This window comes from Peromyscus californicus, unplaced genomic scaffold (genome assembly GCF_007827085.1).
Source record: "Peromyscus californicus insignis strain IS unplaced genomic scaffold, ASM782708v3 Scaffold_6__1_contigs__length_162567912, whole genome shotgun sequence".
Classification (NCBI taxonomy): Eukaryota; Metazoa; Chordata; class Mammalia; order Rodentia; family Cricetidae; genus Peromyscus; species Peromyscus californicus.
Genome location: NW_026294584.1, coordinates 108,412,487 through 108,427,201, shown reverse-complemented (window position 1 = coordinate 108,427,201; position 14,715 = coordinate 108,412,487). Strand labels below are relative to the sequence as shown.

Here is a 14,715-nt window from a genome sequence, read left to right as displayed (position 1 = left end):
AAGCAAATGTAGGGTTGAAGTTATATAACACATCTACTGAGCAGCCTGTGAATAAATATTTAACAAGGATGTTCCCAGTCTTTACTGCCATCCATGATTTTTTTCTCCATGACATAAAGGTCAAACAGAACCAGTTTTGTAATTTGTGTTTGTTTATGTGTTTGTGTGTGTGTATTTTTGTGCATTTGTGGGTATTTGCATATGTGTATATGTACATGAATTTGTTTGCATGCGTGTGTGTGTGTGTGTGTGTGTGTGTGTGTGTGTGTGTGTGTGTGTGTGTGTGTTTCAGTGCAGGATGCATAATACAAAACGATTAATCTAAGAATCTAGAGAACATTCATGTACAGCTGCTATTAAAAATTCTGGCTGAAGTTTCCAAAAGCAAATATTATGAGTCCTTTTAAAGAGGTGCTTAACTAGCAGTATTCAGCTTTGATCTAGTGATCCAAGGTAAACTCAGCAACTTTCCTCAAAGTAGCAACAACCCAGCATGTCGAAATTAGACGTCTGATTTCCACAAATCTTAGCCAAGAAGTTCTACAGGGCAAACTCTTCTGCTCCATTTAACTAATTTGGAAGAATAAAGGCCCAGGCTGACCTGATAGGATTTGAACCCATGGTTCCAGGAAGTCTAAATAAGCCAAAGATTATGTTTGGCCATGGATCATTACCCCTGGCAGGGAATGCATACAGCTTCTAGCCTGTTTACATTGACAAAGCTTTTTAGATAGGGATTCAAATGCTCCTGAACAGCAGAGATTCTTGGTGTTCGCCTCAGTGTCTCAGGTAGATCCTTCTGAAAAGGCCTTTGTTGGGATCCTCTCCACACGAAGAACAGGAACTTATTCGTGACAGGAAAGAGGTGGGAGAAAGGCAAGCAAACAGTTTCCTTCCATCATAACCAGAAGAGTCTAGGGAGAGACAATTTCACACGGAGAAACAAGGCAAAGGAGGTAATTTTCTGCTCCCTCAGGCTGTGTGGTGAGGTAGTAAGAGTCAGAACCAAGGAGAAAGGCTTTAGGCTTGCTTGCAGTTTAGATAAGCACTTCCTGCCGTCCTTAGGCACATTGCCTCATCTGTTTCAGGAGCCTTGATTAAGTGTCTCAATTATACATCTGAAATAATAGCTGTTTCGTCAGGGGTATTGTGGCATTTAATTAAAGCCCATGAAGGGTAATGAGATTCTCAGATAAGACTTTGTATAAACATACTCAGAGATGTATGTCTGCATACATACATGCCACATACAGATGCCTGCTAGGCCACAGAAGCGAATTATCGGGCAAAACTCTCTCTACATCTCTTCAGGGTGCCTACCGTTAGTCTTGTTCCTCAGACTTAGAACATAAATTCCTTCAGGGTACTATTTTGAGGAGTTGTCTAATGCTTATGTGAGGTGCATTGCTTAAGGTTTAGCCAGCCCAGGCAGCTCCTGCTCACCTGTGATGCTGCTGCATTTCGTTGACCCTCGGACATTCATTTCCAAGTTTTCCAGGCTTTTCCATTACTACTGGTTAGATCATATTTCTAAGGATACTTTTTTGATTTAGTAATCTTGAGCAAAAACTTTATATGACTTTTATTCAGAAAGAAAAACCATTGTTTTCTAATATGCATTGATCGGAATATGTTTTTACTGAATTTTTTTATTAAAGTTTGTCATATTTTTAAATTATCTTGCATACCGATGACTTATGGAGATGAAGCAAAAAGATAATTCACAACTGAATTGTAGATAACTCTTGGGTTGTTTATACCTTATGTTGATGGCATATTTGGGTGCTTTTCTTTTAGGCAGCTTTAGTACAAAACACAGACACAGCAAGTTTAGAGTGATAGTTTGTTGTGACTTAGGCTCTGTGGGTCAGCTGAGCACTAGCGATGGTCTGAGCCAGGACTGGATGACCTTAACCTGGCGAGGCCGTATGTCTGTGGTCAGCTGAAGGTTGGCTGAGATTGGATGGTCAGTAACAGCCATGCTCACATATCTAGTGGCTGTCCATCTCTGCTTTACGACATTGTAATGACCGGACCACACATCTTCTCCCAACAGGCTTTGGTAGATTTGTTCTCCTATTAGGGTCAAAGACAAATGTAAGGCCTTTGAGACCCAGCTTGGAAGTGAAGCAAACTAACTTCTGCCACACCGTACTAGGCAGGCAAATTTGCAAGTTTGATTGGTGTTCTCTGTTTCTCTCTGTGACACCCTTCCTCATGGCCTAAATAGTACCTTGAGTTCCATCAAGTACACGCTGAGTTCAGGTAGAATCTGTATGATGATTCCTTAAAACATCTATGTCCTGATCATTAGGACCCATGAACTTGGAAAAGAGACTCTGTAGACATGCTTTAATTAAGGCTATTAAAACGAGATTGTTCTTTAACCACAAGTGTCCCTGTAAAAGAGAAGATCTCACTGTGGCAGAGACAGAAGTTAGAGGTGGTGGTTGAAATGAGAGAAAAGGATCAAATAATGCAGCTCCAGAAATGAATAAGTCAAGAAAATTAATTCCCACTTGAGCAGCCAGAAGAACTGCAGCCCTCCTAACCTTCTGACTTTCTCCAATTGAAACCAATTTTGAATTTCTAAACTCTCAAGCTATCAGAGAATAAAAGTACAGTATTTTAAACCACCACATTTGAGATAATTCACTACAGAAGCCATGGAAAGCAATTGTAGAGTTCACTAAATGTTCAGTATAACACTTCTATTTTAACTCATTGGTTCAATATGGTCACATGACCTTACATAGCTGCAAGAGAACTTGGGAGAAATGCATTGCTTTTGTTGAATATTATCAGGAACTCCTAAGAGGAGGATAATACTGAGAAATGCCTGCTTCAAGTGAGGAAGAGCTAGCTCACCATCATGCATTTGACATTTGTTGAGCATTTACCAACAAGAACCAAGAACTAGTCTGTGCTCTGGGTATGTATTGTTGAGCAAACAGACAAATTCCTGCTCTCACATGGCTCACATTCTGGAGAGGAGAAAACAAAGTAATGAAAATGTAGTATGTAAAACAGTGGTGTATGTGATAGGGAAATGAAGCAAGGTCTATGTGGAGAGTTAGCAGGTCCATGGCCGTTATTTAGAAAGGGCTTTAGAAAATAATGTAAGATGCAACTTATTTAAAAGAAAGAAAAAATATCCAACCAGGCAGTATGTATCATGATACAGCCAGCCATTCAAAATGCAACTTAGGATATACTGGAGATGACTTCTGGATTGAGCACAAAGAAGCTCTGTGGGTCCTTTCTCCTGTAGAATAAACGTAACTGATTACAATTCCTTTTTAAGGCAAGGTCTCTGGAAATTTTCCTTATGGCACATAGCAGATGAAGAGAGATTTATTTTAAATTAATTTACTGACTCATGATAAGAACAGTGAGAACGCCAGGCCCAGTAGTGCAGGCCTGTAACTCCAGCTACTTGAAAAGCCAAGGCAGAGGATTGTCAAGTTTAAAAGCTGCCTGAGCCAGGCGGTGGTGGCGCACGCCTTTAATCCCAGCACTCGGGAGGCAGAGCCAGGCGGATCTCTGTGAGTTCGAGGCCAGCCTGGTCTCCAAAGCGAGTTCCAGGAAAGGCGCAAAGCTACACAGAGAAACCCTGTCTCGAAAAACCAAAAAAAAAAAAAAAAAAAAAGCTGCCTGAACTGCAGAGCAGGTTCACAGCCAAATAGTATAATTTTTTACAATTTAAAATTTTTATTTTTGAGAATTTCATGTATGAATACTGTATTACATCATTCTCCCCTAGTTATCCTCCCTCCAATTCCTCTCAGGTCCCTTCCACTCCTCAGATTCACGGCCTCTTATCTTTAAATCATAATTGTTACACACACACACACACACACACACACACACACACACACACACACACACACATTTATGTATGCATGTATTTAAGTTTATAAACGTAAGCTGCCAAGCTCATTTACTGTGGCTCACAGGTATTTAGGACCTCCTGAGATTTCCTAGCCTACCAGGGGGCTCTTCCCTGGAGAAGACTGATTCTCTGTCTCTCAGCAACCAGCAATTGTCTGTAGTTCTTCTTTTGGGAGTGAAGCTTTCTGAGAATTCCCCCATTTATATTATTATAATCCTGTGTTAATTGTTCCTGTTCTCCAGTTTCCTTATTGATAAATGAAGGCAATAATAGTGGTCTTTTAACTGTGTTGGGAGGATCAAATGAATATGATTTTAAACTCAAGGTTTATCTTGTATTAATTCTGGCTTATCCTTTTGCATAGCAGGAAAAGCAGGCCGTAGAGTACAGGAGGGACTATTTCTTCAACTAGCACAGATCGAGATCTGCCATGTTAGTGCTGACTGCCATGTCCCCCTGTTCGGTAAACTCAAAATGTCCGATCGCCCATATTCTGGAGGAAGCCTAATGTACTTAGTAGCATAACAGAAAGTTGTTTTCTTCCCCTTGAGGGGAGAGGATCTTTCTCTCTCTCGGCATTACCCCTGCCACCAAGTAGTATCAACCTACTTCCTCTGGATTTCAAAATAAATTGAGTAACAGGATTAAAGGTCAGAAAAGCATTTGCCAGCATGAAGTAAAAGTTGGCTCTGAACCTATAAAGGTCCTAGCAGAGAATTTGGTATCAAGTCCCATGAGTGCAGCTCAGAGCAGCAAAGGAGAGCTACAGGGCGTTACAGGAGAACACAGAGCATGGGGACCTCACCTGTCCCTAAAAGGAGCCATCTCACCCCATGACTTTCTCCCATTCCTCCCTACCAAAGGGTCTGAAACTGGCCTTTTTGACGTTGGTCTTTCAAACAATCATGTTCTGTCTTTAAAAAAAAAAAAAGTTTTAAATGGCTGTCTCAGTAAAAGTGAAATCAATATTCTTTCAGCCTGGGCTTTTAGCAGATAATGTCTCCCCATAAATCATGGGCATAATGACACTGGAACAATTCATCATCTCATTACATTTACATATGATGCGCCACATTGTTCTGAGGCGAAGGTTATCTTCCCTGCCTGGGACTCCATCCAGAAACAAATAAAAGACCAAGCAACCTGATTATTTCATGATCCGTTTATAGACGCTGTTGTGGATCAGTTTCCCATCTGTCAGCGACTTTTTCTTTACAGTTCTCCTGTGTGCACACTGCAGGGACCCGTCCTCCCAGCTCAAGAATTTCAATAACTGTTAAAACTTTATTTGTTTGAGAGATGCCTGTCTAGACGGAAGATACTCTCTGTACTCTGTGCTTCCTTTGTATCTAGGCCAAGTGGAAGGTCAGTGGTAACCAGTCAGGCATTTATTAAGCACTTAGTGTGTGTCAGGTATGGTACTGAGTGCTAAAGACATATAGAAGAAAAAAAAAAGATGGATTTGTAGTCTTCCTGAGAGCACCATCATATTAGGGAAAGGACCAAAGGATATATGGGAAATGATCATGGCAGCATTGCTAGTGGTGAATACTGAGGATAAACGATAAGGTACGGTATTAGTTAGGGAACTCCAGGCTAGGGGGAGGGCTCAGCTGGTAGAGCGCTGGCTTTCAAGCATGGGGACCTGAGTGTAATTTGCAGAGCCTTGGGGGCAAGAAATCCAGGCTTTGTAGCATGTATTTGTAATCCCAATACTGCAGAGGCAGCAGGCAGACTCCTGGGGTTGCTGGACAGCCAGCCTACTTGATAAGTGTGGGGGCAGTGAGAGACCCTGTCTTAAAAAACATGGATCGCTCTTAAAGGATGATGCCCGAATGTATCCTTTGCGCATACACTTGTGTGCACACACACGTATGTACTCACACATTTCACTGCATACAAATGGGTATACACACACATATACAAATAAAAAGTTAGGGGAAATCCCGAGTGTGAAGGGAGTAGATTATGGAGGGAAGCTCTGACTTAAATGTTAGAAACATCACACTTGTTCAGAAACTGCTTGATGAAGGACTCAGTGAACAGAACAAAGGGAAGGGACTAATGAATAGCCATGACCCTCGCACAAGTCATGATGAAGGAACACTGGAATTCAGGCCTCTGTTGACCTGTGATGTTATCCCTTCACTAGACCTCTAGGACCCTCTATACTCCTGCCGGAATCCTGACCTGCGTCATCTCCTCAGAGAAAACAGGCCTCCCACGTGAACTTCCAAGTTCCCACTTATGGTTAACATCATCTAAGATTTGCTCTGTCAAGTTTTTGAATCTTGATTTTTTTTTCATCCGTAAAAGAGAAATAAGAAGGACCCTCTTATGGCTGCTGTGAAGATTAAAAGAGATCCTACATGCCAAAGCAGAGAAAATATGGAGGTTCAACAGCAGTTCCTTGGCAGATCATGTTGAAATCCCTGCTAGGCTGTTACTTAGTGAGTGACCTTGTCTCAGTTACTAATAGTTATGCTTTAACACAACATATGTGTTTCTAAAAATCACTGTGCTGTGCAGAACTGGGTAATAAAAACCACAGTGCTTATAAGGAAAAAGGGTGTTATGGGCACAGCACATTAAAAACCTCATCAGAGACACTTTACAAAAAAAATAGTTAAGAACATAACACATGGTATTCATGATTACACTTGTTACATAGCCAAGAAATACATGGATGCCCCCAATAAATACGGCACCTATTATGAAGATGATGTGACATTTACTCGTGGGAATTTCATGGGAAAGTTGGAGCTCGTGAGGTACAATGAGGTTAGGGGAAAGGAAACTTGCAGGGCTGGATGAAGAAGGTGGGGCTCTGAACATCCCTGGTGGGTGGTAGATGTTGGATAGGGTTGTGCTTCCTGTGCAGATGTTCCCTGACTTAGAGTGGGGTTATGTTCCCTAGTACACCCCTCAGAAGTTGAAGATGACATGAATTGAAATGCATTTAACCATTTCAAGCTAACTGAGCGCCATACAGCATTGCATGCTGTCGCACACCAGCTCTTTCTCCTGGTGCTCACAGAGCTGACTTGGAGCTGTGGCTCACTGTCACTGCCACATGTCATAGCTATTCCCACCACATAACACTGGCTGGGACAAGGTCAAAATTCAAAACCGAAAGTATGGTTTTTGCATCATTGTAAACTTACAAAATCGTATAGATGGGACGAACCATTCTTAGAAACAGTGAAGAGTCCAGGTAACCCAGCTCTTCTGGGTATAGTTCTCCATTAACTGGGCGTTTATTGCAGTGAGAATCACACATAAGCAAATTAGGGGGGAAAAAAATCACAGTTGTTTCCTAACGTACCAGCCGTATTTGAACAGAGCATTCCAGGATAGCCAGGTGTACTTACCGCCCTACTTCAGTTATCCCATCTATAAATGGGGATGATTGCGGTATCTGCCTCTGAGAGCTGTAATGATCACGGTCGCATTATACATGAAGCTTCTGGGTGAATGGCTTAGCGCGAGGGCTAATGTACAGACGTGATAAATCTCTTTCGGTGTTTCACTTTCCAGGTTGTGTTATATTTTATTGATGATTTTTACTAGAGGATATGCATCCCTTCTGGGTAAGTGAGCAATGCTCCTTGTCATGTGAGGCATGACAGACTCACATTGTCATGTAGTCCTGGTCCAGCTGCTCTTGTTCCTCCTCAAGCAGGCCTGTGTGGGAAGCCTGAAGGCCATTTCTTCACACAATGGAGTCAGAAAGAAGAGATGGTGTGGAGAGTCAGGAACCAAAGGCAAATAAAGACCAGGAGGTCTGTGCTCCCCAGCGCCCCCTAGAGGTAGACATATGTTAGACATAGATCCCAATCCCACTGTTACTGCTCCTGGTGCTGGATTGGATTACAAAATCTAATTTGAGCTGTAATCTACTTGATGACCCTTCAAAATGAGCATCAATTCCAGGACTTCCCCTGTCAATTGTCACCCTTAGGCCAGCATGCCACGAAACCCAAAAGACAGGTAATTTGCCTTTCATCCACCTTCTCCTTGGGTGTCTCTAGACAGCTGGCCTAGAACAGATGAAAGGTGGCCAGGACATGACTCACAGGCTTTGATTGCTTGAGCTGGAGAACAAAAGAAACAGACTTTCGTGAGGTACACCGGAGTTATTTGCATGAAGTTCATGAGACATTGATGCAGGTGGCTGTGTGGGTTTCTCTGGCATTTGCTTCTAGCTGGTTCTCCCATAAACTTCTCAGTCATACATTCCATTGGTAACTTACTCATGGCTTTTTTCCCCATGTGTATGTCCCAGTGTTACCTCTTGCTCAGCCTCTGTCCCCAAATATTCATTCATACTTGCCATGCACACTCTCCTTCCAAGAATGACCCAACTGCACATCTCCAGTATCACCAGCATTAGCTCTTGCCTCTGAGTCCATGCATTCAACAGTTCCCATTAGCCCTTCATTTCACCCTGTGTGTTCCAAGTCTTCTTTCAGACCCACATTCCCTCCTTTCCCAACTAAGATCAGAAGGGCATCAGGGTTAGGACGCACACTTTGGAGGCAGGCAGAACAGGGCCAGACTCTTGACTATTCTGCTTATGAAGGTAAAGACACTTCTCTAAGGTTTAGTTTTCTTTTCTGGGGATGACAAGAATACTGCCTGTCTCGATCAAGTCCCTAGGAGGATTAAATGAGAAAATGTTTTGAAAATACCCAGTGCATTGTCTGAGGGATTAAATACTTCATTAGTGTAGAATTGGGAACTATTAAGAGGTTTAACTTCTTTTGAACAATGGTGGTGGTCCAACAAAGTTACAGCTATAGTAGGAAATTTGCACATATTTATAAAATGATTATTTGTGATCAACGTTGACTGAATCCAGTATTATATATAGATATATGTGTGTATGTACATTGTATATATGTATGTATATACGTATGTACATATATTTATACATATTGCATATATGTAATTTGACTAAATTGGGGGAAACGTTGTACAGCAAAATGATGCATAACTGAGATAAAATACTGATGACTTAGGAACAAGGACCAGTGCAGAAGCTTTGCTAGCAGTCAAGCAATGCTGCTGCGTGTCAATCACCACCATCATTCTACTTTCAGTGGCCTGCCGGATGTTCATGCAGTTTGTGGAATGTAGGTTGCAGCTGGAGGTGGTCTCAGCAACTAGACTGATTGGTTGATTGATGGATTTGAAGTGTGTTATATGGAGAAGTGTTCATCAAAGTGGGGATTTGAAGGGACAAGCAGCATTAGTTATTGCACAAATTCTAATTGATCTTAATAAAAACCCTGTGGTGGTATTGTGTTCCCCAAAATATTGTGTACCTTAATAAACTTATCTGGGGTCAGAGAACAGAAAAGCCACAAGATACTTAGGCTAGAAAATGTTAGCACACGCCTTTAATCCTAGCATTCCAGAGACAGAAATCCCCCTGGATCTCTGTGAGTTCAAGGCCGCATTGGAAACAGCCAGGCATGGTGACTCACGCCTTTAATCCCAGAAAGCGAGCCTTTAATCCCAGGGAGTGGTGGTAGAAAGCAGAAAGGTTTATAAGGCGTGAGGACCAGAAACTAGCAGTATTTGGATGGTTAAGCATTTGGCTGGTTAAGCTTTCAGGCTTCTAGCAGCACAGTTCAGCTGAGAGACATTGGGATGAGGACACAGAAGCTTCCAGTCTGAGGAAACAAGACCAGCTGAGAAGTTGGCCAGGTGAGGTTAGCTGTGGCTTGTTCTGTCTCTCTGACCTTCCAGCATTTCACCCCAATAACTGGCCTCAGGTTTGATTTTATTAATAAGACTCTCTAAGATTCCTGCTACAAAACCCAGAGCCAGATATCAGGGTGAAAGTTAAAAGATCAGAGAAGCAGAGCAAGCCACCTCTCTCTTTTTTTTTTTTAGATTTATTTATTTATTTATTATGTATACAGAAGAGGGTGCCAGATCTCATTACAGGTGGTTGTGAGCCACCACGTGGGCCCTGGGAATTGAACTCAGGACCTCTGGAAGAGCAGTCAGTGCTCTTAAGCTCTGAGCCATCTCTCCAGCCCCCACAAGCTACCTCTTAACTCACCAACTCCTCAGCCTGCAAGAGCCTGAAAAGACCTGAGTTCCTGTCTCCTCCCACCTTATATTCCTTTCTCTGTCCAGCCATATCACTTCCTGTCTCAATCTTCCTAGTGCTGGAATTAAAGGTGTGTGATCCCAAGTGCTGGAGTTAAAGGTGTGTGCCACCACTGTCTGGCTGTTTCTCTTTTAGACTGGATTAATCTCGTGTAGCCCAGCGTGGCCTTGAATTCACAGAAATCCAGACGGATCTCTGCCTTTGCCTCCTGAGTGCTAGGATTAAAGGTGTGTGCCACCACTGCCTGACCTCTGTAACCAACTCTGTGGCTAGCTCTGTCCTCTGATCTTTAGGCAAGTTTTATTTATTAGATTACAAATATATCACCACTATTAGTTGTTTGTTTTATTCTATCTTGCTTATGCACCAGTATCTCCAGACTCAGGTAATATATATCACACATATGGTGATTTGAGAACTAACCAATACTTTAGCAAAAGTAGATGGATTCACTTCTGAGACTCATCCCAATATGGTCAAATTGGGTATGAGCAGAACCACTAGGCACCATGAAGATAATTCACTGGTATGAATTCACACTGGGGTACAATGGTGACTCAAAGTTAAATTGCAGACTGTCTTGCCCCATATTTTCATCCTCATAAGTTCAAAAAGCATATAACCCACTCCCTCTGTTCGCCTTTACTAACTCACCTGTAGTCCTCAAGCGCATCTACATACTGAGTCTATAGATGTACTACAAGGATGACTTTTAAGTAGCTTACAGTTGATTTGAGGTGAGGTTCATATGCAACTTTAAAAGCGTTAATGTGAACACTGGAAACTGGAAGTACAGAAGTAGGAGAATTATCTGGTTCAGCTTGTAGAGCTTGGGGGAGAAGACATGCAAGGCATAGGACCAACCTTTCTGAGCTCCAACAGGGATAAAGAATGCATCTAGGAAGGAGGAAAGATCAGGGCATCCTTGTAGGAACCACGGTCCACACAGATGGGAAAGTGCTGAAGAGCGTCAGCGTGGTGTTCCTGTGAACAATTGGAGCAAAGCCACCAGAGGCTCTTTAGGATACACATGGTTATAATATCATCATTCTAATTAGAGGGTCACAAATGGGACATTTTCCTGAGTCCTGAATGACTTTTAGAAGTCATACCAGAAATTGGGTTTAAACTAGCATATGGTTATTTTATGTAGAATCTAAACCATATGGTAGATAGATAGACAGATGACAGATAGATGGATGACTGGTAAATAGATATGTTTTAATATCATGTTTCCAGGGATACATTACAGAGAGTAGGTTATTATTGATTATCTTCAATTTTCCAAAGCATTGTTCACCACTCAGAAAATCTTAACACCAATGACAGCGATAGTCATGGAAATTTGAATCTGCATAGCAGTTGCAGTGTATAACTGTTACACTCATAGAAATTCTTCATACATACTTGTAAATGTGCTTAATTAGTTCCCATGCACAACAGTAGGTGGAAGGTAGAGGAACAGACAACTCTCCCGAAATCCACAAGAATTTGACGAAAGCGGGTATAGACGTCACTATGGCCTCTGGTGTAAGCAGGCCTAAGACATAATGTCTTTGTTTTGTTTGCTTTTCTGATATAGGGTCTTATTATGTAGACTCGGTTTGATATGTAGGCCTGGCTGGCCTAGATCTCATGTAGATCTGTCTGCCTCTGCCTCCTAGGTGCTGGAATTAATGATGTGTGCCTCCATGACCAGTGAGATGTAATGTTGGAATTTTTATTATGAATTAATTTCCTTTATTTCTTCTTCATCTTGAGAAGTCATCTAGCTAGTATTTTTTTTTTTCAAATTGTTAGCAATGCTATTATATAGGTGGGACATGATCATCACAACACACTCTGGCTTAATACATGAAGACTAGGACTTATACAGAGGCCTTTGTACTACCATCAGGAACTGGGATAAATACGAACCACAGAGACACTTACCTCAGTTCTGGCTCTCCCTCTCTAATCTGAGGTTGGAGATGTGTTCAAATGTATCCATTTTTAACTATTTACTTTAACAAAATGTGTCCAAATATATCCAATTTTAGACGTTTATTTAATAAGGTAGACTTCGGAATAGTTTGTAATATTTAAACAATTTGTATCTGCAAGGAATGATTAGAGAATAATAAAATCAGCCAAGAAATGGCTGTATGTGGCTTTGTCAGCATCTTCCATGAATCAAAATCTTTTCCTCATATTCAGAAACCTCAGCACCCGAAGGGATTCCCCAAAGAAGGATTATATACACATACAGTTTTCATGATAAGAATCACCCCACAGCTTTTTCCTCTGAGCTCTCTATGTATTTAAGCTCTACGAGAAATGCCCATTTCATCTCTTCACAAACTAAGCAAGGCTCCCTACCACTTCCACCCAATCCCCACCAGATGGCTGATCTTTCCCAGAGCTCCATGTTGCTCCGGAAACTGTCCCACGGGTAAGTCTGGATGGAGTCCACTAAGCCAAGCTTTGGCAAGAGACAGAGATCTCCTGTCTTCTCAAGAGCATAGCCAGATGAGGAGGCATGGGAATGAAAGCTCCTGTCTTGGAGGCACAGGTGTTGCTAGAGGGTTGGTGTCCAGTGGCTACTAGCACTGGCTTCTCCATGTTAGAGTGCCACAGCATGAGTCCCAGGGCTTGTAATAGTCTGTCAGCAGGAAAGAAACATAGTGCTTTTGCTTAGAAAATAAATATAATTGGGGCTGGGGAGATGGGTCTGTAAGTAAATTGCTTGCTATGCAAGTGTGGAGACATGAGTTTGAACCTTTAGGGCCCGTGGTTTTCTTGTTTGTTTGTTTGCTCGCTTGCTTTTAAGCCAGGAATGGCAGTATGCACCTATAACCTGAGCACAGAGATAGCAAAGACAAGGCGATCTCTTGGAGCTGCTGCTCAGCCTGTCTAGAAACCAGTGAGCTCCAGGTTCAGTGAGACCCTTTCTCCAAAAAATAAGGTGGATGTAGATTGAGGAGGACACTGGATATCACCCTCTGCTCACCACATGTATACTCATACACATGTGCACACAAAATAAAATAGTAAAAATTTTGTAAAAAAGTAAACATTTATGTGTTAGTTTTAGAAGCAAGAGAATGGGGCTGAAGAGATGGCTCAGTGGTTAAGAGCACTGGCTGCTCTTCCAGAGGACCCAGGTTCAATTCCCAGCACCCACATGGCAGCTTACAACTGTCTGTAGCTCCTGTTCCAGGGGATTTGATACCCTTACACAGACAACAGACAGGGAGACACCAATGTACACAAAATAAAGATAAATCTTGAAAAACTAAACAAATAAAATAGAAGCTATAAAATCAACAGGGACTGGTTGCAGAAACATAAACTGTGTCTTGCTGTTAGGTGGCTAATAAAAAGATCACGCAGGTATAATCTCAAAGACCCCTTCATTATTATGCAAGATGGGTTTCTTCCTATCCTCAAGTATCATTCAATGACCAGGCTGCAGAAAATATGGTGCTTATTTTAAACTGGAATTGCACCAGCCACCTGCCATGTTTCCTGTAATAACCATTAAGAAAGGTCGCTTTTTCCACAAAAGGTGTGCAGAGTTGACGAATAAATACAATTTATCCCTGGTGCTGATGTAGTTTGGATGGGTCTGAAACAACATTCAGCCATTTACACCTAGAAAATACTCTCTGTCATATATTACCCTCAGAAACCTAGAGCCAAAAGCAATTAGAGACGTTGGCTATGGCAGAGCACATCAAATGTACTGACCCATTTTGTTCTGGGTTTGGCATTGGTTAGATGTTGGCTGCAGCTGTCAACAGATTGATATTTTGACTTTATAGTTGTTTAAGAACTTGAGTCTTGCAGGTTAACATATTTGGGGTTGAAATCATAGGTTTTTCTCACTATCTCTAGGGAAGCTGCTGTAAAACATCAATGGCAGCATGGTATCATCAGATACTTTACCTATAACTAACACTCAGATGCCTATCACCTTTCCTTAAACTTTGTGCTCATTAAGCCTGGTGTTGTGGTACATGCCTGTAATCCCAAGTGCTCAGGAGAGACAGGCAGGAGGAGCAGTATTTAGAGCACTCCATGGCTACAAGGTGAGTGTGAGACCAGCCTGGACTCTACAAGACCTATTCTGAAAATAAAGTGTGCAACTGTTTTCAGCAAATTACATAACCATGTTCTAATCAGTAAAATGCTAATAATGGCTTCATATACAGTAATTCTTGTGGAGGTTATAATAGTAATAAGACATGTGACTTTTTGCACAGAGACTGTCCTATAACAAACACTCCAAAACACGTATAGAATTTTATAAAAATTTATTGTGTGTGTTCATGCTCAAGTGGGCATGTGTAATTTGGGTGGGGGAGCATGGCATGCACTTGCTATGGTACGTATGTGGAGATCAGAGCACAACTTACAGGAATAAGTCCTTTCTTTCCACCATGTGGATTTGAACTCAGGCAGTCAGGCTCAGTGGCAATCACCCTTACCTGCTAAGCCATTTCACCAGCCTATACTATATTTAAATTTATTTTTTAGATTTTTTTCATGTATAGAATTTTAAACCAAGAATTTCCACGGTTTAAAGATAGTTGTGGGGATGGATCAATTGGTAAAGTCCTTGCTTTGCTGTGCAAGGACCTAAACTCAGTCTTCAGAACCATGTGGAAAGCCAGGGTTTGTGGTGTGTGCCCTTAATCTGCCACTGCCCTTAATCCCT

General features: G+C 41.7%; 1 long non-coding RNA gene across 1 annotated transcript in view; it reads right to left on the bottom strand.

Moving 5' to 3' along the window:
• The window catches only part of LOC128098824 (uncharacterized), a 41,041-nt gene extending 26,670 nt beyond the window's left edge, over positions 1 to 14,371 (bottom strand). The window contains exons 1-2 of the long non-coding RNA XR_008214353.1: positions 11,949 to 14,371; positions 7,528 to 11,000 (exon numbers count right to left, since the gene is read on the bottom strand). This is a non-coding gene — a long non-coding RNA (uncharacterized LOC128098824). The remainder of the gene's footprint in view (positions 1 to 7,527; positions 11,001 to 11,948) is intronic.
• Between the last annotated feature and the right edge of the window lie 344 nt (positions 14,372 to 14,715).